The 15,708-nt window shown below is 43.4% G+C and overlaps 1 long non-coding RNA gene across 1 annotated transcript in view; it reads left to right on the plus strand.

Moving 5' to 3' along the window:
- Window positions 1-15,708, plus strand: part of LOC134285199 (uncharacterized) — a 203,453-nt gene that overhangs the window by 88,000 nt on the left and 99,745 nt on the right. The gene's annotated exons all lie outside the window — the stretch shown is intronic.

Genomic DNA, 15,708 nt, shown 5'->3' on the forward strand with positions numbered 1-15,708 from the left:
ATGTTAAAAAATTAATTGTGTATGTTTTTACAAATGGTTACTGTTATATAAAACAACTGAACGAAGCTAGTAATCGTCGTAGTGCTCTGATGACTCTGGAACTTTCAACTTGTCCCAAGTTAGACCAAAATCAAAATGGACGGTCTCACTAGCCAGTTCGCCATATCGTCCTAATCCTGAACCTTCCGTTGCAACGGAATTACAAATTTCTGGAACATGGAACCGCAGGATGTGGAACTTGGAACTGTTCCAAGTACACGAATGCCTTTTGCCCTTGGAAAGTTCGGAATAACAAATCGTACAAAGTTTTGCTGTTCGTACCATTTTTGAATTCTCTGACACCGAAGGCCTCACACGTTTCTTAGAGTTGTTGATCTGATAGCCGCCGAACTAAGCCAAGGTCACACGAGCAGCCACACACACGTCACATTTACACAACATTCCACTCCTTGTAGATAAACGCTGAAACTTTTTGTACTTGTGGACTTCCACGTTTTGATTTTCATTTATAGCAAATGACCAACAACAGCAAATTTGCTTTGGATAATACCCGCTTCTCACGTCAATGTCCGGCAGAAACTGATTTTTTACCAAGAGCACTGTTTTTACGGATAGTTGTCTTAAATTTGATTTCTTGAGACACAAAACACAAACTTTGCTTCGATTTTCCTCGTAAGTTCTAGGAGGCGTCATCTTTACGCAGCGCTATTACAGGTTAGATTCGAAGAAATTGCTTTCCAACAGATTTACAGAGGTAATCACGTTCAAATGTATGCGTGCCTTTTTTGTAGATGTAGTTGTGAAACTGCGAGGAAAATATTTGCACTCTTGCCCCGGACGTTGGTTTTATCATTATTTACCCGTTTTACCCAATTCGATTGGGTAATATTTGCATATGCAATCTGAATAGCCTTTCAATCGGCGTGCACTTTTGTGTGAGGAAAAAATTGCGCTAATGTTCGTGTGTTGAAATGTCACTTATCTCTATAGGACGATTGTTTATATGAACCAACGAAACAACAACAGTTATGCTAGCTCTATTCAGCCTACTGCGTTTTTGACGTTCCAAAATCCCAGTTCAAAATTTTCAGAAATCAATTTTCAAAAAATGTCTAATTCATCATGTGTTACCTTATAAACTAATTGATCAATTTTTCAGCGTGACTGACCATTCGGTTCGCTAGGTATGTGCTCATGAAATTTCGTCGTGGCTTCGTTCTACTACCACCTTAAGAAGGCTTAGTCATTATAAGGCAATCTAGCGTTCATCACCCTTCTCTCTCAAGCAGACACAAAAGATAGGAATTTTTTGTTTAATATTTTCATACGGAAACGTTTCCGTATGAAAACAAACCTATCCTCCTCGGGAGCGAAACAGAGAAAGGTGATCAAACGTCAGATAGCCTTATAATAGCTAATATAACATCCTAATTAAAAAAGAAATTCACACTGCATTTTTTTTTTGTTTCTTGGCTAAATTAACGTTAATTTGAATGAAAAAAAAAACTTCAAAAAAAAAAGTTGCTCTAGACCCCCCGACAGTTTATTTTGGTCATAGTCGCAAATTAAAGGGGAAAGTCCAAACTTGCTTCTGTCCAATTTTGAGGCATGCCGATTTTTTTTTTTTATAAAGTTATACAAAAAAGACACCGTGTCAGCATGGGAGTTGGTTCATTTCCGTCCTCTGCTGCACTGGTGTCGTCGTTTCCTCCGTTGCCGTGGTCTCCCGTGCCTACGTTCTCCACGCCATTCAGGTGCTGATCAAAGTGCTGCTTCCATCTTTCGATCACCTCACGTCCGTCCGTCAAGAGGCCTCCGTCCTTATCCCTGCACATTTCGTCTCGCGGCACGTAGCCGTTGCGGGATGCGTTGAGCTTCTGGTAGAACTTTCGTGTTTCTTGTGAACGGCACAGCAGTTCCATTTCCTCGCACTCCGCTTCTTCCAGGCGGCGCTTTTTCTCCCGGAAGAGACGGGTCTGCTGTTTCCGTTTCAGTTTGTAATGTTCCACGCTCTGTCGGGTCCCTTGCTGCAACATTACCGCCCGCGCTGCGTTCTTCTCCTCCAAAACCGTTCTGCACTCTTCGTTGAACCATTCATTCCGTCGATTCCGTTCCACGTATCCGATTGTGCTCTCGGCTGCGCCGTTGATGGATGTTTTCACTGTACTACAGCAGTCCTCTAGAGGGGCTTCATCGAGCTCGCCCTCGTCTGGCAACGTGGCCTCGAGATTCTGCGCGTATGCGGAGGCGACATCCGGTTGTTTTAGTTGCTCTAGGTTGAGATTCCGTCTGCTGTGGTGATCTCCAGGTGTAACGATGAGGGAGGCTGCGTTGGAAAAAGGTACTACGTATGGCCATGTTTTTGGAGGTGGCGAAATCAGTGAATCTAGGCTGTTTTTGTTCGTCTGCTGGTGGGTTCTGATGTAGTACGTCCTTTGTTTTCACCGGCTGTTCGGGTCCGTATGAAGTTGATCATCAATATTAACTTCTTTTCTCGATCAGCCTAGATAGCTGTGTAGTGTCGGTAGCTATTGTCTCAATTGGCTAAGAATAACACTACAGACCGCCTGTTCCGGTGGTAAGAGTCTATCAAAAGGGACCCCTAATTCATGGTTTGATGCGACTTCATGCTTACCGTGTTTAGGAATAAATGGCTAGGGGGGGGGGGGGGGTCTAATAAAAACCTAACCGCAAACGGAGCCTGTGGAGTACCAGGGCACCCTCCACAGTATGTTGCCCTTTCTGCGCTAACCGGAGCAATGGTGTAGTGGACCTTGTGTTTCTCCGAGACAATCGGCTGCCCTTCTTTAGTCTCACTTGATGCTAAATAAGGGCGGGATTATGAAGATGTTGTTAATTAGTTTAAATTTTCACCTATATGGTTCCGCATTATGCGATTTACACAGTGTATTCTGTGAATCCTCGCCTTCGGCGTTTTCCAATCGATACCGGTCTGGTTTTGTTGCTGCTGTTTTTTGTTGTGCTCTTGTTGCGAAGAATTCAATCTTGCCTAGTTTGGGAAGTGGCTACGGTAAGGATTGCTCAAATCAATCTTCAGCATAAAAGAACAGCAACAAGCAATCTTTGCAGACTTATGCAAAATGGTTCAGCCCAAGTGGCCTTGGTCCAAGAACCTTACTTCCGTAAGGGGAATTTCTATCTAGGAAACCTTGTGAACCTGGTGTTTGCTACTTTCAGTAAACATGAAATGGCAAACTCGCGTGTCATGCCTCGAGCCTATGTGCTTGTCAACAACGCAGTAGTTGCTACACTCATCTCTGAACTAACCACCAGAGATGTATGTGCTATCATAATTGATGTATCTGTTGGTAACCTCAAAAGGAAATACGTCTATTGTACGGTTTATTTACCGCATGATGACCCATCCCTACGGATGCTTTCAAACAAGTCATCGCATACTGTACTTCAGAAGGCCTTCCGCTAATTGTTGTCAGTGATGCTAATGCTTATCATATCATCTGGGGCAGCTCAGACATTAACTTGAGAGGCTCCAGTTTGATGGAGTACTTAAGTAGTACAGATCTTGCATTACTTAACATAGGCAACCGCCCAACCTTCATGGTATCTGCTAGAGAGGAAGTGTTAGACATAACGCTTTGCTCTAGTAGAATTAGTCATGACCGATTGGCATGAGTCAGATGAAGAATCTTTATCTGACCATCGCTATATCTTTTTTGAACATTTAAATGCTTTTTCGCAAACTTTGCGTTTCAGGAATCCTCGGTCAACGAACTGGGATCATTTTACTGATTTGGTTGCGGCCAAATTTCATGGATACTCACCATCCATTGACACTCCAAGTGATTTAGATGATGCCGTTGATACTACAACGACCTTCATCATGGAAGCTTTTGAAGAAGCATGCCCTCTACGGTCTGTGAAGATCACATGAGGAACCCCTTGGTGGAACTCTGATCTGGCAAAACTCAGGAAACAATGTAGAAAGAGATGGAACAGACAATGTTCGGCTGGTTCGGAGGCTTTCGAGTCGGCTCGCAAGGCCTACAGGGAAGCTCTCCGGTCTGCTGAACGATCCGGCTGGAAAAACCTTTGTACAAATGTTTCCAGTTTGAGTGAAGTCAGTCGGTTATATAAAATCCTTGCGAAATCTAAGGATTACCGAGTGAACGAACTTGGTTTGCCAAATGGCGATCTAACTTCCTCTGATGAGGAAGTTCTGGAATGCTTATTCAGCACACACTTCCCTGGATGTGTGGATATTACATCTTCGGATGAACCTGATGTATTTTTTTGTAGTTACGTTTCCCTGGCTTCGGCTCGTATTGTAATTACAGAATCGAATGAGTGGGCACTTAATAGCTTTGTTCCTTTCAAATCTCCTGGGGCAGATAGGATTTATCCTATTTTGCTTCAGAAGGGATTTGATCATTTCAAACATGTTTTGAAACAACTACTTGTTTGCAGTTTTGCTACAGGGTATATTCCCAAATCCTGGCGGGATATTACTGTGAAGTTTATTCCGAAAGTGGGTCGTGCGTCGCATAAAGAAGCAAAGAGTTTCAGACCTATCAGTTTGACCTCTTTTCTTCTGAAATGCTTAGAACGCATTGTGGATCATCACATCCGTGATGTTCATCTGGCCAACGTGCCTCTTCATGTGAACCAACATGCCCACCAATCTGGCAAGTCCACTGTGACTCTTTTACACAAGGTTGTTTACGATATCGAGAAAGCATTCGCTCAAAAGCAATCTTGTTTGAGTGTTTTCTTAGATATCGAGGGTGCCTTTGGCAATGTCCCTTTCGATGCCGTATTGGAAGCCGCACGGATTCATGGTATATCTCCAATGATTTTCAATTGGATTCACCAAATGCTCAAAAACCGATATCTCTTCTCGACATTGCGTCTAGCATGGATAAGGAAATTGTGTGTTTGTGGATGCCCCCAAGGGGGAGTCTTGTCACTGCTTTTGTGGAATCTCGTTGCAGATACGATTGAGGCAACTCAATAATAGCGGTTTTCCCACTTATGGTTTTGCCGAGGACTACCTAGCATTGTTAGTTGGTATGTGTATCACCACCCTTTTCGACCTGATGCAAAGCGCCCTTCAGGTAGTTGAGGGTTGGTGTCGCCAATATGGCCTTTCGGTTAATCCGAGTAAAACAACTATTGTTTTTTTTTTACGGAAAGGCGAAACCGTAATGGCGTTCACCCTTTGCGTCTCTTTGATTCTGAAATCGATGTGACTGAACAGGTAAAGTACGTTGGAGTCATTCTTGATTCCAAGCTTTCCTGGACACCTCCCATTGAGTTCAGTATCAAGAAAGCTTGTATGGCCTCCGGGGCAATGCCGGCGAGCCTTTGGTACAACTTGGGATCTTAAACCCAAGTATATCAAATGGATCTACACAACTGTTGTTCGTCCAATATTGGCCTATGGATGTCTTGTGTGGTGGCATAAGGGCGAAATGAGAACGATCCAATCAAAGTTAGGCCATCTGCAAAGGATGTGCTTAATGGCGATGTCTGGAGCGTTCTCTTCAACTCCCACGGCAGCGCTCGAAGTTCTCTTTGGTGTTGCCCCACTACACATTCATCTCAAACAAGAAGCACTTTCTTGCACTTACCGTCTACGGGTACTCGGTCTACTAGAGGAAACTCCTGTGAACCGCACATCAACATGACCTCGTTGTTTCCACTTTTGATGAATTGGGACAAAATAGTCCTTGCTCCAATATTCCATATAGGACATTTTCCACGAAATCCCCATCCCGGGAAGACTGGACATCTGGATATCTGGAAAGAAGTATTTCAGGCGGCATCGTATGTTACACTGACGGCTCCCTTCTCGAAGGTCGAGCAGGGGCTGGTGTTTATTCTCGTGTGCTAAGGCTGTATCTGTCTTACTCACTTGGTAGACACTGCACTGTTTTTCAAGCCGAAATCTTTGCTCTTATGTGCGGAGTGCAATTAGCACTTCAGCAGCACGTAATGGGCAAAGTAATATAATTCTGTTCAGATAGCCAGGCTGCTATTAAAACACTTGCTTCGGCCAACTCCAGGCCAAAGATAGTTATCGCTTGTCGAACTCAAAACTAGGAGCTGAATTCAGCAAACGCTGTTCACCTTGAATGGATGCCTGGCCATTCTTCCATCGCTGGAAATGAATTGGCTGATGAGTAAACTCGCACTGGAGCATCACATGACTTCATTGGCCCTGAGCCAGCTATTCCGAAATCGAAGTGTTGGGTAAAGCTTCAGATGCACACCTGGGCTGCTACTCAATACAGACAATACTGGAATAGTTTGGAGTCATGTCGTCAAACCAAATTGTATTGTACTGAACCATCTCCAAGGGTGGCGAAGTATCTTACATATCTGTCAAAGCAGAATTGCAACATTGTAGCTGGTGGAACGCTTACTATTAGAGTGTACTCATGTACGGTCCCCCCCTTCTCGAAGTCATCCCTAACGGGCGTACCGCGAAGGTAAGGAAGAGAGAGAATGAGTTTTTAGTGGGTCGATCCCCACATCACCCGAGGAACCACCTCTTGGGTATATGTTGCAGATTTTCTCATTCTATAAAAAAAAAAAAAGAATTGCAACATTGTGGTCAAAGCATTGACTGGCCACGTCCAACTGCAGCAAGCTGATTCATTTGCATGTGATAGCTGTGAATCCGATTATGGAACTTCGTATTATTCGATATGTTACTGTCCAGTTTTTGCTCAACTGCGTTTGAACTCATTGTGGTACGTTTATGCGTTAGTACCCTCTTCCAGGGTGCTTTCCCTATTTCCCTACCTGTCTTTATCCTTATTTCCTTTCTCTTTCTCTCAGATAGATGATGTAATAGGCTATTATTTCGGCGATAGCACAAATGTTCCAAATGGAAGAATACGAATTCAGAGAGCACGAACTGATGCCGACTGAGACGAGCACAAGCCTGTGTTCCGGGAAGCTAGAGCTGCCTTTTAACGAGTCATCTACCTCGGCAGTTTGGGAGAACTTCCGGCACCGGGGACTTTCCCTGTCGGAGTAGGCTAGGTCCACCGCTGGGGACTAGACTGAGTATGCCATGAAAAGCACCAGGAAATGATCGTTGGGGCGCCAGTGAACCGGGAGTTCGGTTGAACTTCCATCGCCAAGGAAGTCTTCGTCGGAGTAAGATGGATTCACCGCCAGGGACTATCCGAGTAACGAGCGACCTTAGTTAATTACTAGTTTGGGTCAGCGAAGCTACTGCAAATCGATGTCATCGTCGCTTCTTGGCAGGTGTGCGCACCGGATGACCCACGCGTAAGCTGAACTAACAAGAGCTGTAACGTGAGAATACTTCATGCGAACCCCTGCTCATCTGCCTATTATATTTGCTGTCTCTTTGTGTGATTTTTTGTGCTCATTGCTTTTAATCACTTCAGAGATAGTGCACAGTGGACAGACCAAGGGACAGACTGTACGCATCGGAATCAATGTTTCCCTGATGTAAACAAATCACCGAAGTTGTAAATGTCCCTTTGAATGTACATATGTACTATTTAATATGTTTAATGAATTATGTTTAGCTTTGTAGCATGTGGTTAAGTTTGCAGCGTTTTATTGACCCTGCTGAAAGAGCGGTATTCCTGTCCTATTTTCAACAAGACCCGAAGGGCTCAATATGGCATAAGGGATCGCTGAATAGCGATAAAACGTAGGAAATGAACAAATTACCACAATAACAGATAATCATGCTAAGAAACGAAATGTGTGTAAACTGTCATTTTAATAAGGAAACCTAACTAATAACCATTAAGAGATGGCGCAACGATCGCATTCACAACGCTCGAGAACAAATGACAAACGCAAATAATCACTGTTAGATAGCAATTACTGTAGCAATTGGTTGTATAGGTGGAAGACGTGAACAACGTTTTTACAGTTTTTACACAGGTTTTGCGCTAAATTTTGTTCTAGGATAAACATCTGTTATCTGTGAAATTACTAATAGGAGCTAAATGGCTCAGCATGACGCATGCTAGTCGCTGATTGGCGAAACGTTAGAAATTTAACATATTAACAACAGGAGCCAAAGTGCTCTGCATGGAGGTCGTCAAAGAGCTTAGGAAACTCTGAAATCAACAACTAACGTAGAAGCCGAAGGGTTCAGCATGATGAGAGCCAAAGGGCTCAATAAAATAGTAGAATTAAAAATTGGTTGCGGTGCACATTGCACATAACACGTCCCCTCCGATGTAATTCCACAAACGAAGATAAATTCGTCTGTGGTATATTACATGGTGGTACCGGAGGGAAAGAATTCCACATACGTTGTGTGAAAAAGATTTATTGAACTTCTAGAAAGCAAAGTATTACTCAGAAGTATGTAAGGAGGAAGGAGAATCTTTGGTAATGTAACGGTAATGTGCCGTGCATTAGATGTAAAGATTTTTTTAACTCGATCATAGACTTCCTACTTTTTCGTGAGATATTTATTCATTTTATTGGATTTTATCTATTGATAACAAATTTATATGAAAATTTCAATTACGAGACATATTAGGCTTTGAAGGGTTTAGAAACCAGTTCAATGGTTCCAAAGGACATGTTCTTTCAAAGCATCTAGAAATCGTTTTGGTTTTATTCAATTAGCTGTATGTCGATTCACATCAAGCGGTTCCTTAAGAATGGCTTAACTTAGAGTGCTAACTTAAGCTATGACTAAAATGGGTTCTGTTTGACGACATTTTTTCTTTCTCTCCATCATCCGTATCCCGTACGGAAATCGATCTTATGATTTTAAAAACACATTCACTTACCTAATGAAGCTTATTGGGAAATGGTGCAATCTTTTTTGGCTCTAAAACGTATCCTACCGTTGTTCTTAATTCAAATGATTCGGTTCTTATAAGCAATAAGAGAAGATACTGTGTAACCTAGTAAATATTTGATCGACTCAAACACAACCCGGACAAGCTAGGTATGCCTAAATTATATTCAAGCACCGACTGGCTGGTTGACGTAACTTAACAGTGAAATACACACACAACTTAATCGGGTTAAAATCTACCAGCACTGCACTGTCAGACAAGCGTTTTTTGTGTTTGTTGTTATTTTAAAACGTTTCTTATCAATTACGGGCGTTGATAAAATGGAACGAAACAATAAACTTTAGCTATAGGAATGCTCTGAATTTTTTAATCAAACGATCAACATTTTGTGTCGGTTTTTGCCTTCTGTGTTGGGTAAGTTTTACTGGTGGTGGTGAAACGAAACGCAGAACGACATTGCTTCTCTGTGTTTTGGGTAATATGTACTTGAATATCTTTAGTTAGTGGCTGTGTTTGGTTTACATTTGAATTGAAAGTGTGCGTGGGTTCTTATGTATCTATTTTTCTCGCTTACGTTTGTGTTTGTGGGGAGGGGTATCTTCTTCTATCAAGCGCGTATTCTTGACTGTTTTGAGAGTGTTGCATACGGCGAATGTTTCTGCAGTGGGAGTTGCTGCTCGAGCGTGTATTTGTCTGTTCTTTTTTGTATTGGTAATGACTAGAAAAGAACTTTTTTTTTTAGTTTATTGTTTGACTTCTGTCTTTGAATGTAACAGTATCTGTGCCAGGAAAGCAAAGCGACTTGTGTTTTGGACTGCGTTTATACTTTGTTTTCATAAATTTGTCTGTCGTATGTGTCAAATCGTGAATCTGTGCAAACATCTGTATTTTTATTATTATTTTGGTTATCGTTTTCAACAAGTTGGTAAAATAAATCTGGATTTATCCATGCATTGGTAATATTCTTCATTCTATCAATCATTCGGTTCTACTATTTCTCTATTTGCTGTGGTATTTGTGTTTAGCTAGTTTATCGATACGGATGCATTAGAGCTGTTCACGACTCCAACATAAAGCAGTTTGTAACTAATGTCTTATTGTTTGTTCACAATGTCTGAACTATGATAACCGTTATGTGCCCTTCGTGTACGTTTGAACCGGGAACCGCGTTGCTTTGAAGTTGCCGTGGGATTAGCTACTGGTTAACAACACTCAAAATGATTTGTTTCCGTAAAATTGTCGCGCAGGTTTACAACACACATCAACAATCGACAGCCATATCATGCGCGCGGTCGGTTCCTCATTTTTGTATGAATGAAACAAGTGCAAGGCGCGCATTGAGTGGTTCGGAGGACGGTGGAACCGTTCAAGATCCAGGTAGTATTCTTCGATAACAACAGCACATTACAAGGCGCGCACAGTAGTGGCGACGAACGGAGCCGCGCCGATGGTGACTCAATTTATGGGCCATTTATCGGCGATCCATTCAAGATAATGGAAATTTATCGAACTTCTTTGCATACCAGGCGAGAGCCAGAGCAAGCAAGCAAGCAAAGGCGAATGGCGATTGGAAAAGTGTGCTCTTTTGATGGAGCCGGCACGACGGACGATAGGGTGTTGTTTTCGATACGATAATTATGGTCATTTGGGTGACATAAAGTGATCGTTTTGCAAGCTTGATTTAATTGTCACGATTGAGCGGAATATTTTGCATACTATGGGTGCTGAAAGGATAGTAGCTTTAATGCCATCGAGACATTTAAGCTGCTAGTACACAGGGTCAAATATTTGTCCAAAAAGAAACCAATGCTCAAACATCTTGTTTGACTCGATCGAATTTTCATTAGTGTCAAACTGATGTTGTTTCTTGAGTTCTTTCCTTGTCAAATATTTGACCCTGTGTACTACTGGCCTTACTGTTTATTACTTTGTGATGAAACAACCAAAATCCTTCAGGAATTTCTCCAGGGATTCCTACAGGAAATCCTCCAGGGATTCCTCATGGAATTCCTCCACGGATTCCTCCAGCAATTCCTGCAGGAACTCCTTCGGGAATTGCTCCAGGAACTCCTCTAGGAATTTCTTCAGGATTCCCCCAGAGATTCCGTTAGTAATTCCTCCAGGGATTTCTTCAGGATTTCCTTCAGTGATTCGTTCAGGAATTCCTCCAGGTATTTCTTCGGAAATTCCTCCAGGGATTCCTTCAAGAATTCCTCCATAAATTACTTCAGGACTTCCTCCAAGGATTTTTTCAGGAACTCCTGCTGCGATTCTTTTAGGAATTCCCCCAGCGGTTCCTTCAGAAGTTCCTTCAGGAATTCTTCCAGGGATTGCTATAGGAATTCCCCCAAGGGTTCCTTCACGAATTCTTCCAGAGATTCATTCAGGAATTTCTCCAAGGTTTCCTCCATAGCATCCTCCAGCGATTCCTTCCGGAATTTTTCCAGGGATTCCTTCAGGATTTTTTTCCAGGGATTCCTTCAGGAATTACTCCAGTAATTCCTTTAGGAATTCTTCCAGGCATACTTCCAGGGATTCCTTCAGAAATCCCTCCAGGGATTCCTCTAGGAATTCCTCAAGGGATTCCTCAAGCAATTCCTCAAGGGATTCCTCTGGGATTTCCTCAAGAGATTCCTCCAGGATTTCCTCGAACAATTCCTCTAGGAATTCCTTAAAGGATTCCTCTAGGAATTCCTCCAAGAATTACTTTAGGAAATTCTTCCAGATATTCCTTCAAAAGTTCCTCTAGGAATTTTTCCAGGGATTTCTGCAGGAATTCCTGTAGGGATACCTATTGGAGTTCCTCCAGGGATTCCTGAAGCAATTTTCGAGGGATTTCTATCAGAATTTCTCCAGGACTTCTTCCAGGAATTCCTTCAGAAATTTCATAAGGGATTCCTCCAGGATTTTTTTCATGAATTTCTCGGGGAATTCCTCTAGAGATGCCTTACAGGAATTCTTCAAGGGATTCTTCCAGGAATTGCTCCTCTGAATGAATTCCTTCAGAATCATTCCTCGAAGGATTCCTCAGGGATTTCTTCAAGGATTGCTCCAGGAATTTCTCCAGATATTTCTCTCGCATCTCCTTCTGCGATTCCTTCAGGAATTCGTCCATGAATACTTTAAGAAAATGCAGTATTTCCGCCTGGAATTCATCTAGAAGCTCCATCAGAAATTGCTCCATATATTCCTTCAGGATTTTCTCCAAGAATTCCTCAAAGGATTTCTTCAGAAATTCCTTAAGGGATTCATCTAGGAATATCCCCAGAGATTCTTTCAGTAATTCCCCCAGAGATTGTTTCAAGAACTCCCCCAAGAAATTCGTTTAACAATTCCTTCAGGGATTTTTCCAAGAATTCCACACCAGAGATTCTTCCAGGGATTCATCCAGGGATACCTCCAGGAATTCATCCAGGGATTCCTCCAGGGATTCCTCCAGGGATTCCTCCATGGATTCCTCCATGGATTCCTCCATGGATTCCTCCAGGGATTCCTCCAGGGATTCCTCCAGGGATTCCTCCAGGGATTCCTCCAGGGAATCCTCCAGGGATTCCTCCAGTGATTCCTCCAGGGATTCCTCCAGCGATTCCTCCAGGGATTCCTCCAGAGATTCCTCCAGGGATACCATCAGGTATTCCTCCAGGGATACCATCAGGTATTCCTCCAGGGATACCATCAGGTATTCCTCCAGGGATACCATCAGGTATTCCTCCAGGGATTCTTTCAGGAATTCCTCCAGGGATTCCTTCAAGAATTCCTCCAGGGATTCATTCAGAAATTTCTCCAGGTATTCCTTCAGGAATTCCTCCAGGGATTCTTTCAGGAATTCCTTCAGGGATTCCTAAATTCCTCCAGAGATTCCTTCAGAAATTCCTCCAGGGATTCTTTCAGGAATTCCTCCAAGGATTCCTTCAGGAATTCCTCCAGGGATTCCTCCAGGAAGTCCCACAGGAATCCCTCCAGGAATTCCAACAGGGATTCCTCCAGGAATTCCTCCAGGGATTCCTTCAGGAATTTTTCCAAGGATTCCTTCAAGAATTCCTCCAGGGATTCATTCAGAAATTTCTCCAGGTATTCCTTCAGGAATTCCTCCAGGGATTCCTTCAGGAATTCCTTCAGGGATTCCTAAATTCCTCCAGAGATTCCTTCAGAAATTCCTCCAGGGATTCTTTCAGGAATTCCTCCAAGGATTCCTTCAGGAATTCCTCCGGGGATTCCTCCAGGAAGTCCCACAGGAATCCCTCAAGGAATTCCAACAGGGATTCCTCCAGGAATTCCTCCAGGGATTCCTTCAGGAATTTTTCCAAGAATTCCTTCAGGAATTCCTCCAGGGATTCCTTCAGGAATTCCTCCAGGGATTCCTTCAGGAATTCCTTCAGGGGTTCCTTCAGAAATTCCTCAAGGGATTCCTTTAGGAATTCCTACAGGGATTCCTTCAGGAATTCCTACAGGAATTCCATCAGGAATTCCTACAGGAATTCCTACAAGGATTCCTTCAGGAATTCTTACAGGGATTCCTTCAGAAATTCCTACAGGGATTCCTTCAGGAATTCCTACAGGAATTCTTTCAGGAATTCCTACAGGGATTCCTCCAGGAATTCCTTCAGGGATTCCTTCAAGAATTCCTACAGGGACACACCTTCAGGATCTCCTACAGGGATTACTTCAGAATTTCCTACAGGGATTCCTTCAGGAATTCCTACAGGGATTCCTTCAGGAATTCCTCCAGGGAATCCTCCAGGGATTCCTTCAGGAATTCCTCCAGGGATTCCTTCAGGAATTCCTCCAGGGATTCCTTCAGGAATTCCTACAGGCATTACTTCAGGAATTCGTACAGGGATTCTTTCAGGAATTCCTACAGGGGCTCCTTCAGGAACTCCTACAGGGATTCCTTCAGGAACTCCTACAGAGATTCTTTCAGGAACTCCTACAGGGATTCTTTTAGGAACTCCTACAGGGATTCCTTTAGGAACTCCTACAGGGATTCCTTTAGGAACTCCTACAGGGATTGCTTTAGGAACTCCTACAGAGATTCCTTCAGGAATTCCTACAGGGATTCCTCCAGGAAGTCCCACAGGAATCCCTCCAGGAATTCCAACAGGGATTCCTCCAGGAATTCCTACAGGGATTCCTCCAGGAATTCCTACAGGGATTCCTCCAGGAATTCCTACAGGGATTCCTACAGGGATTTTTTTTATCTGTATTAACGAGATTTTTAGCCCTAGGCTAGTTCATCTCGGGACCCACACTTTACTTCCCTTCCGAAGGAAGAACTCACATTTTGCAAGTTTGTCGGGAGTGGGATTTGATCCCAGATCCTCGGCGTGATAGTCAAGTGTTCTAACCATCACACCAGGTCCGCTCCACTCCTACAGGGATTGCTCCAGGAATTCCTACAGGGATTCCTACAGGAATTCCTACAGGGATTCCTCCAGGAATTCATACAGGGATTCCTCCAGGGATTCCTCCAAGAATTCCTCCAGGGCTTCCTAAACAAGATCTCCAGGAATTCCTCCAGGGATTTCTCAAAGGATTTCTTAAGGAATTTATCCAGGGATTTCGACGGGAATTCCTCCACGGCTTTCACCAAGAACTGCTCCAGAGATTCCTACAGGTATTCCTCCACGGATTTCTGCAGGAATTCGTCAAGGGAACTCTTCCAGGGATTCCTCCGGAAATTTCAACAGTGATTCCTCCAGGGATTCCTTCAGGGATTTCTCCAGGGATTCCTTCAGGAATTCCTACAGGGATTCCTACAGGGATTTTTATTTTATCTATATTAACGAGATTTTTAGCCCTAGGCTAGTTCATCTCGGGACCCACACTTTACTTCCCTTCCGAAGGAAGAACTCACATTTTGCAAGTTTGTCGGGAGCGGGATTTGATCCCAGATCCTCGGCGTGATAGTCAAGTGTTCTAACCATCACACCAGGTCCGCTCCACTCCTACAGGGATTGCTCCAGGAATTCCTACAGGGATTCCTACAGGAATTCCTACAGGAATTCCTACAGGGATTCCTCCAGGAATTCATACATTGATTCCTCCAGGGCTTCCTAAACAAGATCTCCAGGAATACCTCCAGGGATTCCTCCAAGGATTTCTTAAGGAATTTATCCAGGGATTTCGCCGGGAATTCCTCCACGGCTTTCACCAAGAACTGCTCCAGAGATTCCTACAGGTATTCCTCCACGGATGTCTGCAGGAATTCGTTAAGGGAACTCTTCCAGGGATTCCTCCGAAAATTTCAACAGTGATTCCTCCAGGGATTCCTTAGGGGATTTCTCCAGGTTTCCTCCAGGTATTCCTCCAGGGATTCCTCCAGAAATTTCTCCAGAATTTTTATCAGGAATTTCTTCAGGGATTCCATCAGGGATTCCTACAGGGATTCCTTCAGGAATTCCTACAGGGATTCTTTCAGGAATTCCTACAGGGATTCCTCCAGGAATTCCTTCAGGGATTCCTTCAAGAATTCCTACAGGGACACCTTCAGGATCTCCTACAGGGATTCCTTCAGAATTTCCTACAGGGATTCCTTCAGGAATTCCTACAAGGATTCCTACAGGAATTCCTACAGGGATTCCTTCAGGAATTCCTATAGGGATTCCTTCAGGAATTCCTACAGGGATTCCTTCAGGAATTCCTACAGGGATACCTTCAGGAATTCCTCCAGGGATTCCTTCAGGAATTCCTCCAGGGATTCCTTCAGGAATTCCTGCAGGGATTCCATTAGGAATTTCTCCAGGTATTCCTCCAGGGATTCCTCCAGAAGTTTCTCCAAAGATTTCATCAGGATTTTTTCCAGGCATTCCATCAGGGATTCCTCCAGGGATTTCTCCAGGGTTTCTTTCAGGAATTCCTCCAAGTATTTCTTCAGGACTTTCTCCAGGGATTCCTTCAGGGGTTCCTCCAGGGATTC

The sequence above is a fragment of the Aedes albopictus genome, chromosome 1 (assembly GCF_035046485.1).
Source record: "Aedes albopictus strain Foshan chromosome 1, AalbF5, whole genome shotgun sequence".
In the NCBI taxonomy this organism is placed as follows: domain Eukaryota; kingdom Metazoa; phylum Arthropoda; class Insecta; order Diptera; family Culicidae; genus Aedes; species Aedes albopictus.